Below are 24,419 nucleotides of genomic sequence, written 5' to 3' on the forward strand. Positions count from 1 at the left end.
ATAAATACTGAAGGGGGGTGGGGTGATACCTGTTACAGACTTGTATAAGAAATAAACTAATTAAATGTTCTCTCTTGTCATCTTCATCCTCTTTTACTTTGCATGTTTTTATAAAACATGGAAGGGAATGTTGAATAGATCATAATCTAAATCTCTTAAATTTCTTCCTTTATCTTAATTTGTGCTTCCTACTCTTTGTACTATCATTACAGCAACTGATTTCAAACTAAGACTAAATTAATCAGCCCTGTAAGACACCCCAAGTCCATCAACTGCCAAAAATTATTCAAATCCAAACCAGGTTGATAGGACCATTAAGGAACAACTGAAATTCCCATAGATTGCTCAGTACTGGGAGTAATCTTGAATGAAGCCACTGCCACCAGTGATGTCCAGACTGGTCTTGAACGGATAACTATGTCTGCTCAAGCAAGCATGCATTCATTGGCTCTCCAAGCCTTTACCTGGGAATGAACCAGCATTACTTCTTTCCATACCCATCCTAACATCTCTCTTAGCTGGACTGTGAACCCTCACCTTTTCCTTCACTAATTCCTGTATTGACTAGGGTAGTAATCAAATCCATGTTGTCAGTTACACTGAAGTCACCACAGTACAAGTGTTGGTCTGGTTTGAAACACAATTTTTTTGAACATTCCATATTGCATAATTTTTTGACTACTTTGCCTTATCCAATCGTTTACGTTTTACTGCTATAATTTAATCTGTAGAACATGTATGCTTTATCAAATGTGAGTGGTTTTGTACCTGATAGAGAGGTAGAGATGCTTTTTTAATATTAAAATTATTGTTTCAGGGTTGTTGTAAAATGGAATGGAAAAGCTGCTTAGCCTGGCATATTTGCAATTTTTGATTGCAACATACAAGCCCCTGTATTTAGAGGTTCATAGATTCATAGGCAAGTTCTAGGCTAGCTGCCCTTGTTGGCCCTTTGAAACTTTGGCAGTTTCCCTTCCAAATGTGAGAATCAAACCCTGTACTTGTCTTTGGGGTAAGCAGGTTAATCATTATACCCATCCTCAGCTCGCAAGGAGTGTCTCAAATGTTTAAAACTGCAACAAGATAAAAAAAAAACAACATGGTGAAAACTCATCATCATCGTCTTTCGGCTGTTCCCATTATGGGTTGCCACAGCTGATCATCTGATTCCATTTCTTGCTGTCCTCTGCATCTTGCTCTGTCACACCAACCACCTGCATGCCCTCTCTCACCACATTCATAAACCTTATCTTAGGCCTGCCTCATTTCCTGTTACCTGGTAGCTTCATCCTTAGCATCCTTTTCCCAATACACTCAGCATCCCTCCTCAGCACATGTCCAAACCAATGTAATCTTGCCTGTCTGGCTTTGTCTCCAAACCTTCCAACCTGGGCTGACCCTCTAATATACTTATTCCTAATCCTGCCCATGCTCATCACATCCAGTGCAAATCTTAACATCTTCAACTCTACCACGTCAAGCTCTGACTCCTGCCTTTTTGTCAATGCCACTGTCTCCAACCCATATAACATAGCTGGTCTCACTACCCTCTTGTAGATCTTCCCTTTCACTCTTACTGGTACTCGTCTGTCACAAATCACTCATGACACTCTTCTCCACCCACTCCATCCTGCCTGTACTCTCCTCTTCACCTCTCTTCCACACTCACCATTACTCTGAACTGTTGATCCCATGTATTTAACCTCATCCACCTTCACCACCTCTACTCCTTGCATCCTCACCATTCCTCTATCCTCCCTCTCATTCACACACATATATTCTATCTTAGTCCCTATCAGCATAAAAACCCCCACAAACTATCAGTGATGCACAAATAAAGAGCACACTGTTTTATAACAGAACATGCATTTAAATAAAAACTGCAAAATGGTGTACGCTTTTGGCAATGTGGTGATAGGAATCTTTTTAAGTGTTATGACCCACTGTCTAACTAATGGCAATGTAAAAGATGTATGGTGGAATTACAGTATGGAAAATGTAGAGTACAACATTGAAGGTACATGTAGCATTTCTTTAGATTGTTTTCATCTTATTACCTGCCTTTATCATTACTTCTCCCAGAGAGCAATAATTAGGTAGTCATATCCATGCATATCCCTAAGTATCACAACCCATAAGTACCCATGGACGTGCAGGCAATTATACTATACTGGCCTTGATGTTATGTAAACTTCTCAGCACATTCTAGCTACAAAGTATACACTGTTTAGTAGATGTATCATGCAAGTCCTAAGCATCCACTATGTGTCTGTCCACAGTGTTCACTACATGTCTATCCTGCCATTGTTAAAGCTGGCATACCCCAACTGTGACTGGGGATGATAGCTGCTGACTATAATCTTTCTGTCTGTCTTCTCCAGCACTAAAATGAACAACTGAAATGAGACCATCTTCACTGCAGTTAGAACTTCATCTACCTGTACCAATGAGTTGACTGGGAAATCTTAATTTATAAGGCACGCTAAACTGGTTAAGTACAATTAGTATGAGAAAGAAAACAATTATAATCAGGTCTATAGTGCAAAGCAGAAAAAAAGGGGAAAATAGCAGAGGGATTCACTTCAAATGATATAAAGATAAATACAATCTACTTTGCATCTTAGAGCTGTCTACTTTCATTATGGTAAATTTACAACCGATAATTCAAGAGAAGCTACTTTCAAATACTGAGTTAAAAATGCCACACAGCCATGAAAGATTGCTCAATTTTCTTCTTTTCACTAGGATGGTGATAAGCAGGGCTGCCAAGACAGTGGTAACAAAACTCGGCACGAAGCATAATATCTTATTGTAGAAAACTTAAAATAAACACGGATAAGTGCTTTCATCTAAAGTAGTCTTTATCAGATGAATCCCAACAAAATTAAAATGGTTTAAATAACCATTAAAAATAGTCCTGTGATTGTCAAAAATCTGATAAAGTCTACTTTAGATGAAAGGGATTGCTCTTGTTTATTTTAACTTTTTTTGCAATCATTTATTAGTATTCCTGCAGAGTTTTGTATCCGCTGTCTTGGTGTAACATCTTTTGCGTTTTTGATGAAGTTTGTGGTTCATTCTTTTAGTCCCTTTGGATCTTACTGGCTGTCCAATGCAGACAGATGAGTGTGACTGCAGAACACAGAGATATATATCAGTGGACTTCCAAATAATTATAGTCATGTAAGCAGAGCATTTAAACCTGGCTGTTATTAACCATAAGCCCAAGTATTATTTATATATGTAATTAACTAGAATGACATGCTCTTACCTACATGAAAAGTTTGTCAAGTAATATGTAGACTTTTGAATATTCTTTTTTGGAGTATTAAATTGCATATGGTTGGGCTATTTCTTTGACAAAAAGGAACTTAGTGCTATAACCTATATTATTTGTTTGTCAAGGTTCAAGGATAATTTCCACCATGTTTCACTGATGGGTTTTGAGGTGACTAAAAGATTAGTCAGAGACTTCCAAATCTCAGAAAAGCTGATGGCACTTCCATTTGCTTGCTACCCCTTATTTATATATAGAGAGTTTCACAATTCAAAATAAGCCACATCTTGTTAAATTTTTATTAGTCCCGCATTCCCATTCCAGCACACATTTGGACTTCTAACTAATTCTATGCACCCCCCCCCAACACACACACACACACACACACACACACACACACACACACACACACACACACACACACACACACACACACACACACACACACACACACACACACACACACACACACACACACACACACACACACACACACACACACACACACACACACACTCTTCCTGTGTAACCATATAGCTCTTCAATGGCAGTCTTGGATAGTTTTTTTCGCCAGATGAGCCTGTGCCACTCCGCCTACTTCAGTTGTTAGACTGTGATCTTCTGGTCTCTACCAGAAATTGCAAAGGCACCAATCCCTTGCTATGATATCATCCTGATTCAGGTGAGCTGAGCATTAACTGCTCCATCCCACACCCCTCCAAAACTCTTTTAGCAAGGTGTAGGCCCACTAATCTCAAAACCAGTGTGTCTAGTTTATAATCTGTATAATAAAAGAGAATAAGACAGTTCTTGGAGTCATGACCAATATGCAACTCTATTTAACTTAATAGCCAGTGTATCTATTCTATGTCTATGATGTTCCTTATCAGAAGTACACTTTCAGTATTACCCAGCACGTCCTTAGTTCACTACAAGATCTCTTTACAAAACTGAGAGTGCGGAATATGACTTGGAGTAACTGGGCATCTAGGCAGTATGCTTTACAACATAGCTGATAGCTGAGAGTCAGGGTTATGGGGCTGTTAAAACAAAAGCCTGAACAAGAGCTCCATTACTGCAGTCATTTTTATTAAGTGATGAGTAAGATTTTCCTTAAACTACTATTGCTGGTACCTCTTTAAATTCTACAGACATCAGAAAACGTGTGCCTGTTCTGCATCTATAAGTGATTATTGACTTATACAGTTGTAGCTTGGTGATAGATTCCTCGCCTTATTTGTTTAAGAATTCTGGACAAAGCTAAAAATAATGTGGAGATAAAGACCCAAAATTGAGGCAACTTTTAAATATTACTTAAATTTATATTAAACAGCTAAAAGAAAAGAAAAGAATCTTGTTTTAAATGGGTCTGTGTAAACATGTCTGTGTCAATGGGCCACATTGTTAAACATCATCTCATCGACAATGCAGGCCTTCAAACCCCCACATCCCCGGCTAAGTATATATAACAACTTTGAGACTGCACTACAGTGTGGAAAGGAGCAAATTTTCTGAACCTCACCATAACGAGATCTCAGTCAGAATGGTGTCAACAATGTGGCCATTCGATGGTCTGTCACAGACCCATTTTAAACAATAAGAAGTGTGAATCTCTAATTACCAACACACTGGTTATAAGACTAAATATAGCCACAAATATCCCATGATTCTATTTGTAACCTTATTGCCATCTGTTATCTACTAGGTTAAGTTGACTCTTACTTGAGGCCTAGGGAGAAAAGCTCAACATAAATATATGATGAGTGAACAAGTTGTTGTTTTATACAGAAATAAAATGTATATGGTTTGGTTAGACAATTCATCACCCTGTGACAGAGGATTCAGTGCAATGGTGTGCTTTACAGGTTGGAAGAGCAGGAGGTTACATTATACCTACTGAAAAGTATTTATAATTTGAATATGTATCAAGAGGGCTTATATTTATTTGGGCATTGACTATGTGAACATGTGGTGCCTTACTTATTAATCAAAAATTATTTGACACTGGTCTGTCATCTAAAGTCTCCAATATAACTAACACAATCAGAACAACATAAAGGCATTGTCAGTACTAGGAGCCTTAACAAAAACTTCACATCATACAAGCATATTTACCCTGGAAGTGTAGCTATATGCATTGTCACAGAGACCTGAAACAAGACCAGTGAAAGCACACCATCAGAGGAGGGCTTCATTGCCTATACAAGCAAACTAGATTAGAAGCTGGCACAAAAAGGCAGAAGTGTCTCTATAGCCTTAAAAAAAATTTCACTTCCAGAGTAATTGGATAAGGTAATGACTTTGAACTCCTCCACATCTAACTTACTACAAACAAAACACTTTATCATATGATATCTAACTACAGGACCTACTCTATGCCACCAAAGGTCCATACTTCCTGCCTAACCATTATTGAGTCTCTGTATATTAACCTGAACATCATTTCATTAGGAAACATCAACTATCCCACTATCAACTGGGAGACTTGCACATCCTCAAACATGTATGTCTAGATATTTCTGGGCTTCATAAAAACAGACTCCCTGGACTAATACACACTACAGCCAGGGGAGATTAAATCCTGGACTTGGTCCTTACCAATATAGGACAGCTCTGCTCCTTATCTATTGAAGCCACCTCTCTGGTCAAATCAGTCCACAAGTCAGTCACATTCACCTTAACACTGAAGCCAAAAGCATCCTCCAGTACCTCAGTATTCAGAGACTATGCAAAGGCTATTCTATTAAAACTGACCAATGACCTGATTAAATTCTGGACCTCTTCCAGCTTGATAATCTCACTGCTATTTGGAATCCTTTACTACCAAGTTCTATGTACATATAGATAGTTGCATAGATGTATCTGTCTCTCTCAGGAATAAATGCAATGCAAAATTCAAAAGTAAAACCCTATGGTGGAATCCACATGTAAAAAGGTTTTATGCTAAAAGAAAAATAAAAACGTATTGCATGTAAAAATAAATCTAACCCTGAAAAAGCCAAATACTCCTACTAAACTAAACAAAGAACTCCAAACCCTGATCAAATCAGCAAATGCCAGATATGAGGTAAAAGTAGCCACTAGGTAAAATAATCTTAGAAACAATGCTCAACACTCTGCAAATCTAATAGTAAGTGATATCACATACTCAGGCTGAGAAGGCATAGCCAATTTACAAGCCAATAAATGCAGCTTCAACTTCACTTTCTGTTCCATATTTTCGGATTTAAAACCCACATCTTACTCCCCTTCAAATCTCCCAAGAACAAGTTCCCAAGACACTATCTAAAGATAATAACACTGCTTCTGTTGGGCAAGAGAGCATAGCAAGCTATCTATTGGTTAACCATTATGAAGGCTATTCCAACAATAGTCCTAAAACAGGCCTTTTGCTGAATGAATAGAGGACAACAGCAGTTATACCCTTGCACAAAGGTGGGGCTATAACAGACCGAGGTAATTACCTATCTAAATGTCTGACCCATGTCATCTGTTAGGCTATAGAATGGATCATTATGGAATTAATAAACAGGGATATAGGTGATCTATAGACTTTTGACTTGACCCAGTTCAGATTCATCAAGGACAGATCCTGCCTACTTAACCTGGGTGACTTCTTTAAAAGATGTAATTTATGATGGCCAACCACTGCACACTACCCATCTGGACCTTGCAAAGGTGTTTAGCACCTTCCCATACCCAGGCATCATAGATGAACTCTCCCAACTAAATATTAACCTATATATAACCTGCTAGGTATTAAACTGGCTCGCAGATAGAATGTAGGAAGTAAGGGTGGGTGGCTGTATATCCCCCAAAAGTCCTGTCGCTAACTTACCTTAACTTTTCATTTGTTTCTTGGAGTTCAAATGTTAAGGAATTGTGAAACTTGGTGCCATCCTAATCTCTGAAAGAACACCGTAAGCCTGCAAAAGGGTCCATACCAGACAAATAGCTTGTGCCAAAACCATAGAATCAAAATAAATTGCAAGAAATGTTTAAATGTGTCTTTGACAAGCATAACTCCCTTTGTAACTATCACATTGATAATGGATAGCAGGGGGCCATTATCCAGGCATAAATTAGGGATAATGCCTAGTCCTTTTCCTATTGCCTTGGGCAGCAGCCAGGCAAGGAATGTTCACACTGCTATTCCAGTGACTTTTGCCTATTTTATGGATGGATTTTTATCATGGCTACTGACTAAATGCAGATTTTGGTGGTCATGTACATAATAAACCCATTTTCACTGATTGTTTGTCATGCGAGAGATATGGCTGCCTCTCCAATGGACAAGGTAGAAATAGCTATGTACTCTGGACCTCATCACTCAGGCCATTAGTCAATACTCTGTCATGTGGGTTGCAGTGAGGGTTTTGTCCTTTCCAGTGCAGAGCTGGCACCAGGCAACATTACAAATCCATGAAGAGAAAAGCTATGAGCCAGCAGAGGAATATTGTCAGACATTTCTTAACTCTCAGCCTCAAAGATGGGGGTGTGGTATAATCAACAAAGAGGAACAGCTTGAAATAAGCTAGATATTTCCATGACTAAAACACTCTGTGCTGTGATCAATTTATCTGTGTGTGTGTGTGTGTGTGTGTGTGTGTGTGTGTGTGTGTGTGTGTGTGTGTGTGTGTGTGTGTGTGTGTGTATATGCATATAAAGGTGTGATTGTGTGTTTATGGTATATTTATGTCTATATATTTACACATGTATATATAAACACGCACAGGGTATATTACATTTTTTTCAAGTGCCGACTTTGTAGAGTGAAATTTGTTGATTCCTGCTTTGAGAATGCACAGCAGTGTGGAAAGGGAGAATCTCCTTTTCCACTGTTGTGCAGTCTTGGAGTTGGTATATATCATTACCATGAGCAATGTAGGCGAGCGTACCTTCCTGCAAAAAGATGGGATTTTTTTCTGTTTGTTGTTTTGAACCAACATTAGTCCAATGTTTTTTTTTTTTCCAGAGTTTTTTTTTTGACCTTTTGTGGTTTTATTTAAAAAATAGAGCCCCCCCAAACACAAAGTTTATATGATGGACATACATAACACACATACTCACAAACACACATTATGCACACACATGATTCTGGGAAGTATGCAAACGAATTAAGATTAGTTTCTCCTTGTTTACTAATGGGACTCTGCCTTTCATTTAACAGCAACAATTAGAAACTAAGGTAAATGTCATGTGAGTCTTAAGACATAATCTTAATACAGTCATGCTCCCAGTCAGCCAATTATGTCATCTGTATAGGGCCTCATATGCACCATTTTCATCACATTTTTCATAGTGAATGTGAATAGAATGGCGGAGATGCAGCTCATCATTTATCATTCATCTACAATGAGGTATCTTCCGCTATCACTGTTTGCCACCGGGTAGCTCCTTTATCCATTGGTCTAAATGGAAGCTTTGCTTGTATCATGCATTTTTTTTTTACTTTTACTGTGTAACTTTTCTTTTTAAATTTGTTGACTAGTAAATTGCTAATATACATGACTAGCAAACAATGGAGTTCTGAAAATTGTTCTAGGAAAAAAATACATTTTCATGTCAAATAGCAAAAATGTGGAACCGCTCTCCTCAGCCTCTAAATTTAAACTCCTTAAAGAATATCTAGCCAACAACGGGTTCTGTTCCTGTATCACCCCTGCATAATTCTATTTCCATATTGCTCTGTCCTGCTATACAGCTTATCTTTACTCTGTCTAAGCAAGCTTGTTGCATCTACCACTACTGATTTGTATATATAATATGGTTGATTTTATTCATTGTACAAGGTCTTACTGCATATTAGGCATGCCTGTTTTTTGCTATTTTTTACTACAATATTTTTACATAATGTATTTATTATTACTAATATGTATTTCATTTTATTTATATTCTGTTTATGTATATCTAGTTTTAATTGTTCATTCTGATGGCTTCTTTTATTTCTTTGGGGCTTTTCCCGCAGGTCTTTGCTGAAAAGGGGCCACTAGCCCAGTCAGAGTAACCCAGCAAACAAATGTAAAACAAATAAATATAACATGTTTATAAAAACAGAACAGTGCTTACAAATGAGTTAAATCATGTTCACACCACAAATGTAAACTTCCTCTAAAATATTTTTCTTAGTAACTTTACACAAAAGAGTAAGGAATGCTAAGACTATGCATTGAATGTTGAAGTCTGTTTTAGGCATGCCATTATGTAAAAAGGCATACCTCTCAAATGTCCAGATTTTCATAGAATGTCCAGATTTTTGCCTTATATTTTTCGCCTGCTCCTCATAAAATCTGTAATTTTTTTTTTAAATCAGTGGGATGATCTGAGGACTTAAGTAACTAAATAATGACATACATTTGAGTTTCAGACTTCATGTCCTTCAGAAAATGCATGATAACTAAAATCCTGTTGTTTTAGCAAAGTTCTAAGTTTATAAGAGCAATATTTAAAATCTGTCCCTATTTCTGGGCCTTTGTTCCCCCATTATTTCAGGCTTTGTCCAGACTTTTTGTTTTAAGAAGTTGAAAGGTATGTAGATGAGGCATGCTGAATTCTGAAACACATTTGAATTGAACTGTAGTTCCACTACACAGAGAAAGAAATATACATGTTTTCATTTTGTGATCTGATTTAAATTCAATATTCTGAATAAGAAAGGAACGGTGAAGCTGCTACAGACATAATCAAATGAAGAAAATTAAACATTTAGATTAACATGTTATGCTTCATGTACTAATAATAATAATAATTATTTTCAGCCAGTGCATCGATTGTTACTAGATACTGTGTTGCATCAAAAAGTGCTTTGTATCAGTGAAACAACTGGTTAAGAGATTACCGATTTTTTACTCACCTTATGCCTTTTCTCCTGTACTCTTGTTGTGCCTTTTCTCTTGAGATTCGCATCAAGAGTGCACTCTGGACAATACAAGCTACATTGACCCTCAGCTCTTAGATAAATACTGGTGTATTTGTTCTTTCCTTCATATGTTAGTGTTTATAAAGACTAGCTTATTTTCTGTTTTGGTTCTTTATTTCAAAACTGATAGTTGTAAATGTTTAGGTCTAGTTCTAAATGTTCAGGCCTCTTCATTTTACTGTGTAAATCATTCCTGTTATGTTTATCTCTGCAGTGCTATAATATGTTTCTATAGGCAAATGATATTGTCAACTCTGCTGCCGTGAACTCTAAACCAGGCTATTGTTCTGAATATGCTGTCTTACTTTTGCCTTGCACCTGAAAAGCTGGGACTTACCATCCATAAGAACAAAAAAAGCACCAGCAGAAATTCAACGTTGAACAGGCCTCAAGACGCCCAACAGTCAAAAAGTGAATAAATCCACAAAACCAGAGTTCTTGTAGGAAATCTCTTTGTTAAAATGGTCCAGTGAATGAATAATCCCAGGTACAATCCTAGAGTCGAGAAAGTCCTCTTTATTAGAGCACAAAAGTGAGTAAAAACAAGTGCTTTCGCCTGGCAATCCCAGGCTTTTTCAAGATCTTCAAGTAACCTGATGAAACGCACTTGTTAGGTGCGTGAAAGCGCTTGTTCTGTCATAAAATAAAAACTTTTAACTATCGTGGTGGTTCCGGTGATTTGTTGGAATATTAATTTTTTTTAACAATTTAAATCATTTAAGACTTCTTAGTTATTGGAGTTACCTACAATATTGGCAGTGCATAGAATCATCCACCAATATTTATAATTATTTCTAATGGGGATGTGGCAAGCCTTTCTGTGCCACATAATGCAGGTGTTATGACTGAGGCTACTGCCCACTGGTGTAAATTTTATCCCATGTTGGAGAGATGCACTGAGGCAGCCATACCATCCAGAATAAGCATAATGGCAAATTTAGAACTTAACCCATATGGTGTAAGTACCACAAGAACAAACTCTATAATAGAAAGAAAAACAGCTCTTGGCTAAAGTATGTGTACTTGATCATTATAAAAGCGGTTTAAAATGTGTAACCAAGTCTCTCAAACTTACATTAGGAACCATAAGGCCAACTATGAAGTTAGGATTGTGATTAATTCAAAAGACTGCTATTTTAGGAACTTGGAAGTATCCTATAATTCTGTGTTGCACCAGTGGTACCTTTGTCTCTAGTACCAAAGATATTGCTAATATTCTTGCAAACAAATTATCTTCTGACTTCACTCACCTCATCTTATCTGCTGTCTCCTTCATTCCTCCTCATTCACCCCTTCCTGAAATCAATTTGGACCAAGTCATTTTGCCACATTTCTAAAGTAAAAACACTACTTTGAGGAGTCCTGATGTTATTCCTGCATGTCTGCTGAGAATGCCCCACCTAGAAAAACCTCATTGTCACCTCTTCAGTCTGAGTACCTCCACTGGTTATGTCACTGAGGGGTGCAGAATGGTAGTTGTGATGATCTTGCATAAAGATGACTGCTCTACTGACTCTGGGAATTACAGACCTATTAGTTTCACTAGTATCATTTGCTATGTTATGAAATGTACTATAGCCAAACTAATAAACAATGATATAAGGGAAATTATATTCTGTCTATACAGCAATTCAACAATGTCACTGAGTTTTTGGAAGAGTATCTGAGACCATGGGGAGGGGCATAATGTCTATACTGTTTCACTGGAGTTTGTTAAGGACTTCAACTTTGGGATTATTTGCAGTGTCCTAACTCAACATTATTACATATTATTTTGATGGATCTGTAACTGGCTGTCTGAGTAATCATTCTATTATGGTTGGGAGTATTTTCTCTAGGCAAGAAAATGTCACCAGTGGTATTATTCAAGGCTCTTTTCTGGGTCCCCTCCTATTTGGTATGTAGTTCTAAAAAATAAAATCTGATATAAAGAGACAATCCCCGGGATTCATGAAGCTTGCGCCAGGTGCAGGCATAGCGTAGGCAGTATAATGCCAAACATGGCCGCCGAGCGATTCAGGTATGATCCAATTCCACGTGCACTACCGGCGTACGCCAGATCTGCGCAGTCCTCGGCTTAGGTATGCTAATCACCCCATGCGCAGTGCCGCACCATGCAACTAAAGGTACATAGCGATTCATGAAGTGGTGCAGGTGTAGCGTAAGCCCACAGAAATGTAAACCAAAAAACACGGTTTACATTTTTCCAAACAGAACATCGGAGTTATGAAAGTGGACCAGACTCATGTATTACAAAGTTAACATATGCCAATGGCTAAATATGCAGCCAATGGCATAAGAAAAGATGCACAACACCTAAAAAACAACATTTAATGTCATGTCCACAGTAACGCAAAGTACAGCCACAGGGCATGTGTGCGCAAATGGGAACACAAAGAAAATATATACAAATGTCATAAAATCGCAATGTAATACAAATCATGATTTCACCATAATACTCAATGGTATGCATGGTACACCACAACCAAGCTGCAAGGGTTGCTAAGGGTCTGTGACAGTGTTTGGCATGGTAACTAGGAATTAGTAGTCAATGCCATGCAAATGAGGCAGGTAATAGTGAATCGCAAACATCCCGCCGGACTAAGGATGTACCATACTGCGCAGCGCTACAACACTGAGGAGTGGCTTAGAGGTATACATGACATCAGCAGTGGGGTGTGCCACCGTAGCTGTAAGCACATTGGAGCAATGCAAATCTGGCCTGGCCATTGCTTAGCAAAGCCGCAGGACAGGGATGGGGAGGTAGGTATAGCATCGTTTAGCTGAGAACACATATGGTGCCTGAAAATGCATGTGTACGGGGAGGAAAACATGCCCAAAACCTGGTAAGCGGACGCATGCGCCACGCACCATAGCTCAAACAGGAAGGTCAGGGGAAGAAAATAAGGAAATGCCACAGTAGGGCAATTGGAGTACAACTGAGCAATTAACACCTATTAACTCACAGCGGGCAATCAACGGCAGCTGACAAGTCTGCTCGCAGAAACCTGCAAAACAGGATAGGGGAGGTGTCGGATTGCAAAGAAAAGAGAACTGTCATAGTAGAGCAAAGCAAACCTGCAGTAGACCAGCCATAGAACACATTATGCAAGATAAGCCAGGTGTAGGAAAGTACAAATGAAAGCAGACTGCTGGATGCATGCCAGAAAATGGGAGGTGAAATGTTAAGAAATGTAAAGGGAAGGGCAAGAGGTAATCCACGGCAGCCAAATGTAATTCAACACCAAAGGCACCACAATAGTAGTTCCTGTCGTAAAATACATAAGATACCCTGTAGCTACGATCGTACATACACACCCTATGACATCATCGGTGTTCACAGCACAGTAGTATAAAGCATGAAAGCACCCCACACACACCTGTGTATTCCCAAACACTGCACCATAGGTGTAAACATATGGGGAACTTTTACAATGTACATGTTGGGAGCTGCCATAGCTGCGATTCATCACCATGTGTTAGAGACTGACGGTGTTGTGGAGGATGATGCTGACAACCACCGCAGGCCTCGGAGGAGGAGAATAGTGTTCAGACCAAGGGTAACCTACCAGGGGCTACATGATCTGGAGATAGTAGAGCGTTACAGGGTGGACAGGGACATCTTACAGCAAATAGTTGAGCTGTGCTGGCCACTCCTGAGATCCAGAAACAACAGAGGGGAACCCATCCCAGTGGACATGAAGGTATGTGTAAGCTTGCACATACTAGCCACAGGTACCTTTCAAAGGCCAACTGGAGATATAATGGGGATCTCACAGGCATTAGCATTCAGGGTACTACACCAGTTCCTGGATGCCATGTTACCACATGCCAATGAGCATACATACTTTCCCCGAGCTCAGAAGGAGTTGGCCAGCAATATGTGTCTCTTCCACCATGTGGCACACTACCTGGAGGTACTGGGTGCAATAGACTGCATGCACATACATATCAAGTCACCACCCGGTGAGCATGGTAAGCACTACATAAACCACAAGGGATACCACTCCATCAACTGCCAGGTTGTGTGCAATGCTCAGGGCATTATCATGGATGTGTGTGCTGGCAGCCCTGGAAGCTACCATGACTCCCACATCTGGCATGCCTCACAGCTGTATCAGGTATTTGTCAGGGGGGACATCCCACATGGCCACCTTGTGGGGGATGCTGGCTATGCACAGGAGCCGTGGATGATGACTCCCATCAGAAATGCACACACACCCATGCAAGAATGCCATAATGAGGCACACGCACAAACCAGAATCATCATAGACCGTGTGTTCGGGATGCTGAAATCACGGTTCCATTGCTTGGACATATCTGGTGGAGCCTTGCAGTACTCTCATAGGTTCATAGGTTCATACTAGGCTATCTGCCCAAGGGCATTTATAAGCCTAGCCCATAGTTATGTGGCTTTCGCCACCCCTTTAGTTTGAATAAAACTATGCCTATTATTTTGCTGTGCCTCTGTCAAGCAGTGACACTGAAGTAATCCCTGGGGTATATCTGCGATCTCCCATCCATTGGTCAAGATTCCTCTTGAACAAGGCCAGCGAGGTGCTCTGCCTCACATGTACCGGGATTTTGTTCCACAGCATAGGGAGTCTCTGGGTGATGAATCTGTCCCTTCCTCATAGTATGTGCCATGCTACATAATATGATCCTGCGGAAATAGCTGCAGCAGGGACAAAATGGTGAAGGCCCTCATAGCCCACCACAATTGCCAAGGCCATCACAGGCACAGAGGGATTCAGACCACGGACACCCTGCGCCAGCCCCAGTAGGCAGACAGGGGCATGCCCAATATGCCTATGCCTTGGCAAAGAGGGATCGTATAGCACATACTCTGACAGTGTAGGCCCCTACGGACTGACACACCTCTCCACCTGCACACACAGCAAAATGGATGGCACACACACATGACCACCTGTAAATTGTAATGTATAGGTGGTCTACTGTGTGAATCCTACATAGGCAGCCCTCAACCATTGTACATACAACAGCTATTGGAACAAGGAATGTCAACACCTGAACAGTACACGGACCTATCAGAATATGTTGGTACTATGTGTATAGGTTCCTAGGTACATTGGTAGGTACATTGGTAGGTACACGCCCGATTGTCAGAGGCCATTCATCAATCGAGGCAAACAGTGTCTGCTGTCATCACCACATCGAGTAACCAACTGTCGCTCAGTGGAGCAGAGCCAATTGCTGGATCCATGTGTGTAATCACTGTTCCCCACACACTCTGCATGGATTCCCTGGTGTGTTAATGACGGGCTCCATATAATGTAATCATGGATGTAGTGGCGAAGCATGGGGTGTACCCATGACAGGTATCTGTCACCCCAGCATGCTCCACCTATGGTTGTGTGAAGGTGTAGCACATTATAGTGTGTGGCTCACTGTGACATACATACCCAATGTTGGAGCACATCCATTAAACATCACTTGGACATACCATTAATAGGTCTCATCCATATGTAAATTAACTGAGTTACCCATTTTATCGCAGTATGGAGTAACAGCCGTAGTATAGTCCACATACAAAATGCCAAAACATGTGTGCAAATCCCAGATGCCCAAGTGGTAAATGCAGTGACTGTCGTGTATGTTCCCGGTCCCACGTCCTGCAAGGGATGTAATGTAATCCCAAAGGCACGAATAATGCATGTTGGATGCAGGTCATCAGATCACGTTTAGCACATGTTAGCAGGAATATGCGTTGCCCAGTGCTGGTAAGCATCGTTTAAATATGACTATATGGATATGCGCGAAACAGGGCTAAGCTTCTCTGAATATCGCGCAGATCACGGTCAATGATGTCCAGAACAGGTGAAAGCAGCATTATTCACCCCTGTACTAATAGTGCCTGCTCTGAAGGGTAAAACAACCACTGCCAGGAGTAGAACACGCAATCATGTACACAATCACCTAACACTAAGCTACCCAAGATGTACCAACGGCAGGTGTGTAATGTGACAGGTTCAAACACAAACGTGCGGAGTCCAGGTAACAGTATATACCGACATGTACACAATGAAAGGTGTATTCTGCCTGTCACTCTCTCTGTTTTTTATAAATATATATATATATATATATATATATATATATATGTGTGTGTGTATGTATATATATATATATATATATATATATATATATATATATATATATATATATATGTATATAAAACCACCACGGCAAAAACCTCCTTCCACAAACCGAACCAAAGAAAAAAGGAAAGTCGACAGGAGAAGTAGTCAAGCTGCTCCAATACTTTATTCTCGACAATAGTACAACAAATATGAATGCTATTAGTAACCATGCGTTTTCGTCTTGTAAAAGACTTCATCAGATTAACATCTTTACCTAGTTCAACAATATTATATATATTAAATCCTTAATGCCCTAACCAATCTTTGAATTCATTCAATTAAAATGTGCAAATGAGCTTATACAATCAATTAAAATAACCATTTCTTTTAATAAATATGACTTGATTCTTTTTTTAAAAAAATATATAAAATTGCTAATAACATTCATCATAAAATATTCTATGCTTTTCTTTGCTAAAAAAAAATATATACTTGTGTTATTCATGAATTTGTGTACACATTTAAAATAAAATATAGTGGATCTAATGAAATACATTTTCTTTGGTATATGTAAGGAAATACTGCCATCTACTGTCTTTTTCCTAAATGACAAGTGAATTCAAATCTTGGCTGCTTTTAACTTTAACAATGGTATATATATATATATATATATATATATATATATATATATATATATATATATATATACATATACATAATAGAGATAGAAAGGGTGATAGAGAGATATATGTTGATATAAATGGATTCACCTATATCTGCAAATATGTAGATAGGTCAACGACATGTACACAACCATGGAGGTACAAATAAATAGGATACTGGCAACTATGGAAAGTGTCACATACCGACACGCATTATCACGAGACTGAAAGACCGAAAGAACACAGTACTGGAACACTAGAACCGTGTGTAATATTATCACAATATTAAGGGACATTTAGTTATCGTTGCCGGTGTTGCTGTCCACATAGGTACAGTGTTCAACTGTGTTTGTGATCATCGTAGTCTGTGTATGTGTGTGTTGAGGGTGCTGTGTGCATTTCCGTGGGACTGTAATGTGTGTGTGCGTTTGCATCGTGTGTCTGTTAGTGCTAACTTGGAGGTAGATCATTATGGTAGGTGTGGTTATAGCTGGCCGTAGGCTTACGGTTACCACCTGTCCTACTTTAAGAGGGACAGCCCCACCCTGGGCAGTTGTGTCCTGACAAAAAATATTAAAAAGGGCAAATGTCCGAGATTGTAAGACATAATTATGTCCCATATATTATGTAATAGTTGCATTAAATAGTTATGCCTGTATCTAAAAAACGTAAACGTTACATGAAACATGATAAGTAGCTAAAGTGCTACAAGAATAAGTATGTATTCAGGATAAAAATATGTGCTAACCTGTGTACTGACTGTGGGTATGTGTCGGCCTGTAAACACCGATGTGTGTCCTGCAAATGTCCCACTATGGCCACTTGAAAAGGTGGCAACCCATGCCAAAGAGGTTCAGTCACCAACACAACTGCAATGAGTGCAAATATCTGTGAGAGAAATACACGGGACAGCTGTCATTTAGTAACATTCCTTTACATATCGCTGTATTTCTGGAGGTATGGAAGTATCAACCTCACCTGCATACTATATAGAAACCAATTAACAATGGCCCAATGTATAAGCCCATAACAACCATAGTTTCAGTCTACTGACTGATAGGTCTTCAATTATGGAAGGAGCCCACACACATATATGGAATAAGTAGAAATGCAGTCCCCACAAACCTGTATATGCTATGTACACCCACCTACATCTCCCACACACGAAACAATAGCAATACAGACTGTAATAACATCACAAACATCCACTCACTCAATTACATCTGCAGAAGAGTTAACATACCTTGTGAGAGACACATTTGTAAAGGTGCCATGTGAAATCGTAGCTGTTGTATAATGGAACAGACGGCGATGTTGCAGGTTTTGTTTGCAATAGTCCCTTATCAGATGGTTGAGATGACAGGTACACTCACATGTAGAACCACATACTCTAGCTGTCACACACAATCCACGGGGGACATGAATCCAAAATATCCGTGTCTCTGCAAATAGCAGTTGTTCCACACAACAAAACACATACAGGCTGTCTCCCCGAAGGTAGGGCAAAAGGGCAACACCCAAGTGAAGAATTCAATTATACCCCACTGTTGCCACGTAATTGGCGAATGGAGTAGCTGCACAGCTGATGTGCATGTAATAATTTACTCAGGAACACCAACTGGTGGCAGGAAACCACATGTTACAGGTATCGACGTATATAAGGATGACTTGCCAGACATTCAAACCGTATGCTCATACCATAGAACCATTTAAACAGTAAAGGTGTAAGAGAGATATTTACGAAAGTTTGGAACGCTAACAAGGTATGTAGAACACTCAGTATGTTAGTGTATGTATAGTCTGTTTTGTATTAATTAAAAGTGTCCACAACGCATAAATTAGGAGAAGGTATTATGTAGTGATGTCTTGCTGAGCATAGTAATGCTTGTAGAAATTGTGGGTCCTGCTGTGGGCCACAAGTTAAACATCACAGACACCACAAGGGATGCTACATGAGGGCTTTAAACAGAACAATTCCACATCACCCACCGTCAGTGGTAGGTTATGTCCAACAAGTACGTGCCATAGCAGGGGATAGTATATGTTGATATACTGTCACAGTAGGCATGTGTATGGGCATATAACGACAATAACATGCCTAAGGTGGTCCTGCTGTGCAAGTATGCTTTGCATTATGGGATTATATGTAAAATATGTGTAATGTACAGTATTGTAGGTAGATATGTCAGATATTCTACACAGCATAACAGTTACAGCATGCAAACAAAAGGTATTGTCTATTGGCATGTACAGTACACAATAACAGGATACATATGGCTTGTAGTCACGGGACACTGTAACAGCATGATAGCTAATCAAAATGGAAGAGCTACTCAATTAACCATGCACAAAGGACATGTAATAGCTTCACAGGTTCATAGAGAGGTACTATGCTGTCTGGCAAGTCTATGTGTAAGCCCAACTACAGTGTTTACACCGGCGGCACCTCTCTAGTGTAGTGTCCTATCTGTGAACAGCAGAGCCATGTGCTACCTGCAGCTCTGCACAGTAAAGCCACTGCAGTGATCCCTGGCATACATGTGTGTCTCCCATCCACCAAGTGAGGTATCTCATAAACAGTGCTACTGAGTGTCCGTGCGTGATGTACATAGGAATCATGTTCCAAAGCATGGTGAGTGTCTGGTTTGGGAATGTAACCCTCAAGAACATCCCACTCATCATTGCGTTTGTGCACATATCCATGAGCCATGTTGCTCTCAGTGGCTTTTGCTTATGTCACTTATGTGGAGTATATCCATGAATATTGTTGTGGACATGGGCCCTGTATGTTCAGCAGATGTCACCCCTGAGTATGCAGTATGCAAATGTGTACAGTCATGGTGTCCGTAGTACTGTCACATACGTCAACCTTTGGAGCTCAATAATCCTCATGGTGTGTTAATGTTGTGGTATGTAAAGCCATTGCTGTTCTGTAAGGTACACCCTAAATGGGGTGTTGTACCCTTGAATGTGTGTATACATCAGGAGTTTAGAGGTACAATGGGTGCCTTTGTTCCAGCTACAAACCCAGTACAGATAAGGGTGGCGACGTAGAAGGATATCCACGCCACATTGGCAATATGATTATCAAAGGAGTGGGTGCTACATACGTGTGTACTAAGATCCCATATAATGTCATATGTATGTAGGGGACTACCACCTATGTGATAGTCAGTAGATGATTGGTGTAATTCAAAGGGGATGTTCATGCACCATGTGTCATGCAGCTTGAGGCCATGTTATCGACATCAGGTATCCGTCACAGTGACACACTTATGGAGGGAGTCTGTATCAGCGGGTGGATCAATCATGGCACCTTGTATGCAGTTGTCTGGAAACCTAGTCAGGGAAAGTCCCTCTGTGCTAGCCTGTACCTCAGGGAAGCATATACCGAACATGAGGGGCTCTATGACTGAGGACTGTAGTATGCCAAGTGTATCTACCCTCATTGCGTGGGTCCTGTCCATGAGCCACTTTGCATAACATCCTGAGACGTAGGGGTCGATGTGCAGGTGGATGTGTATGTTGTCAATACCAGAATGGAGAACAGTGCTGAAAGCCAATGAGAGGACAATGTAGGCTGTGTGGACCCCATTACCGTCATCAACTACCTTGGTAACTGTATCAAAGGAGTCCACCAGGTGTAGGAGCCATGGTCTGGCCCTAACAAGTCCAACCTGGATGGCATCAAAGGTCTGGAGCACACCAATGTCTCTGTGAATGACTTTCATGATGATGTGCCCCATAGCCTTGCAGAACAGTCCAGTCAGGCGTATAGGGCAATAGTCCCTCTGTTTCATTGTGGCGCCACCTGTGTGGAGTGTGATAAGTGTTGTTGTGCACCATTCAGGGGCCACAATGTCTGATACAAGGCTATTAGTGAATCTGGTGGCCAAGTGGGGAGACATGTCGTTCTGAGGTTTGTGTAAATCACAGCCTGGGATGTTGGACGGTCACATGGAGTCTGTGTTCCAGGCCTTAGAGAGTGCAGGTTGGAACTGTGTAGTTGTGACCGCAGGGACCCCGCAATGTTCCTGCATGGATTTTGGCCCTGTAGGGAGTGAGAGGGTGTAATGTTAGCATTGAACCCATCCACCAGGATGTTGCCAACATCACTCGGTTCTGTAATATTCCTGAGTAACCGTCTTATGTCAGAGCAGATGTGGGTATTGTCATTGACTACTGACATACCTCCATAATGCTTTGTGGTACACCCTGGAATGTGTCGCAGTAATGTTTACGTAGCTAGGTTTGGAGGATGTGATAAGGGATCCCGGAGCCCTACTGAGGCTGACCAGTGAGCTACCCCACTCATGGGATTGTACTCCACTTTGCAACAACCTCCACCTTTTGTTGTACATTATGTCCATGGAACTGGACCCTCAGAGTGGCGTCCGTTATCTGGTGGGTACCATCATGGCTCTGTTTGGAATAGCATAATCCATGCAGTTGTGTATGTGCTAATGAAGTGCACTGGGGTATGTTTCAGCATTTGTATGTGCTTTGTCCATCTGCACTGGTGTCATGACATTTACTACTGCTGTCATAAGACATCTGTAGTAGGCATTGTACTAATCTTGTACTGTGTATGCCATGAAGGGTGTGTTGCCGGGATGTGGATAACAAGGGTGATTAGCATATGTTCGGAAACTACCAATGAGGGGATAACCACTGGTGTGAAACACCAGTAACATGTTGGTAATGTCCATGTCTAGGATATTGTTGGACGTGGTGGTGGTGTGTATGGGTTGATCCAGCCGAATGGAGGTTATGAATCCTGGACAGTGTTGTACTAATGTGTCGGTACTTGAGTAGCTATCCCAGTTAAGTGTGGGGTAGTGTCAGTCGCACGTCAGTAGTACCTCTCTGAACCCTACTGTCCAGTACACCAAGAAATGAGGGCCGGTAACCGTGGGGTATGTTGTTGAATCCGTAGCATGTTACAATGTGTATAGCAGTTCTGGCCACAGTTAGTTGCACGTGGATCACCTCTGATGCATTGTGCTAAGTAACCAGCCAGGAGGTGTGTACAACATAGTGAAATATGGACACACCTCAGCCATGGGTGTTCCGTTCCAGGTTACATGACTGAAAGGTGTGGTCTGCGTATAACCTCTCAGTGCAGGTGTGCTCTGTGGAGCCTAGAGGCAGGTCCCAGTCACTGCAGAGATATTGAAGTGGTCCATTATAAGGAGTGCCGTGCCTGCGTGCATCAGAGATGATGTCAAGCATTGAGTCACATGACCCCATGTTTTGCTTGCCTGTTCCCGTTCTGGTGGTGAATGTTATTGGAAACTGTGCAAGACAGGCAGTATAGGAGCAGCAAGAGCCTTACATGTTATCTGTACTCCCAGGGCTGACAGGTGCAGGTCATCTGTGCCAAAGCATCGTGTTTTGTAGACCATGTCATTCAAAGCAGACAGATACCGGATGCCTGTGGAATGACAGCAGAAGCATAATCAACTGTTGAAGTGAAACAGTCAGTTGTTGTACAGTGGTATCTAGTCTGGATGAATGCAGAATGCTCCCCAGGGCTTGGCCGACACCTTCTGGGCTACAAGACCGGAGAGCTATTGCATGTCCCTGCACATGTAGTCTGGGAAGTTATATCTCAGGGCAGTTACGCTAACATGGAGAATGACAGTCAAATTGTACCTGGTGAGGTGTGGCATGGGTGCATAGGTTATGTTGCAGAACCAGTTACCCGACAGCTAGATGTAAGCGACTATCACCTTGTGTAGCCTGCTGAGTGGGACATCAGTGTGACCGCCTAGAGAGTCACCTATGACTTGTGTGTTGGGTATGTTATAACACCCTCTTGGCTGTAGTTGATGGGCACACATGAGTCTGTGGGCTATAAGTAATTGTTGTTGTGTTTGGTAATGGGGGCTGCCTCTGGTGCCTACACAGAGTATGGAGAGGTTCTGCAAATGTTGTACTCATACTATGTGTGGCCTGTGGTGGTGGAGATCTTGTGAGACTATATGATGAGTTGGGTGTGTTGCAAATGTTACAGGTCCCCACATGAATGTTAGGTACAGTCTGGGTTGGTGAGAGCATTACCCCCAGCATGGCTACATATGTGCATCTCCCACAGGCTGTAGTGTCGTATGTTGGGAGGTAAGCATTGACTGTGTACATGAGACAATTGCTCTATTGCCACATGTTCTCCATATTCATCATATAGACAGGCAATAGCACTGGTACGTGACAGTTGGACATGCCTGTATATTTCTCACGAGATATGTGAGTTACGTGTGTACAACAGCTGTTGTACTGTAAGCAAGCTGGAAATGTAAGGACAGGCAGTGTACTTGTAAGAAATGAGTTGGAATGGGTGCTATAGTAATTAATAGCTCATGAAATGCTTACAAGTTCTGAATAAGTGTGAGCATGAATATGCAATACAGATAGGGTGTTGGATAATATCAACCCACTGCAACCCACAAGTGGAGACGGCAGTCATAATTGGAGGCACTGCACTATTACCCTGCTGAGTATGGTCTGCAAGTCTATGAACCTTTATCAATGTAGATGTTAGCACTACAGAAGTAGATGACAGTATGGATGATTTAACACTGCATAGCATACCTCTGACAGGTCATAGGACATCATCACCCATACCGTGTTCCAGCTACACTGAGTATACTAGATGAACCTTCATATGTCACAGGAGTGTTCTACCAGTGGCCTGTTGACAGAATCAACACTGCAAAAGGTGTCAGAGTGACATGTGCATATCACACCAGTGGCAGCTACAGTAAAACAGGGTTAATGTTTTGTACTCCCCCCTCATTGTAGCCCATACCACACAGACAAATGGGAGGCATCTGTGCATGTAAGGATGTGAATGGCCATGACCTAGGAGCAATAGCTGTCTCAGTGTTGTGGACAACATACAGAATGGGCTTTGTGGGTGAGGTGTGTGACATATGTGCACAATCTTATCACTGATAATAGCATTGTCACCGCTAGGTGAATAACCCTGTACCCATTAACTACCACCTAGGCATTGGTCAACATTATGGACACTGTGTAAGGGATGGTGCTGTGCAGTTCACCTCCCTGAGTTGGTGACGTCTCCAGGCCTATTAGGTAGTCATACGAGGCACCCATGTCATGACAGGGTGCCATCCATGAGCATGGAGATCATTGGACAGGCATACTCAGCACTCGGATGACCAGTATCGGATCACATATCACCTTTAAGGGGAATTGGCCATGCGTGGATGGGCGATACCAGCCTTTACAATCCTCACCTCCACTATGCAGCATGCTGGCTACCTTGCATAAAGACATGTGCTACACTGTGATGTTGGACATGCTATACGTGCATATCCTGATCTGAAAGACATACGTCATGGACAGCCACCATCCTACTACAAGGATCGCCACATGCTGGACAGATCCCTGTGCCATACATGTTACATACTCCCGCCATACAATGCAACCCTGTCCGTCAA

This window comes from Protopterus annectens, chromosome 8.part0, assembly GCF_019279795.1.
Source record: "Protopterus annectens isolate FY-2018-M chromosome 8.part0, PAN1.0, whole genome shotgun sequence".
NCBI classification, from domain to species: Eukaryota; Metazoa; Chordata; order Ceratodontiformes; family Protopteridae; genus Protopterus; species Protopterus annectens.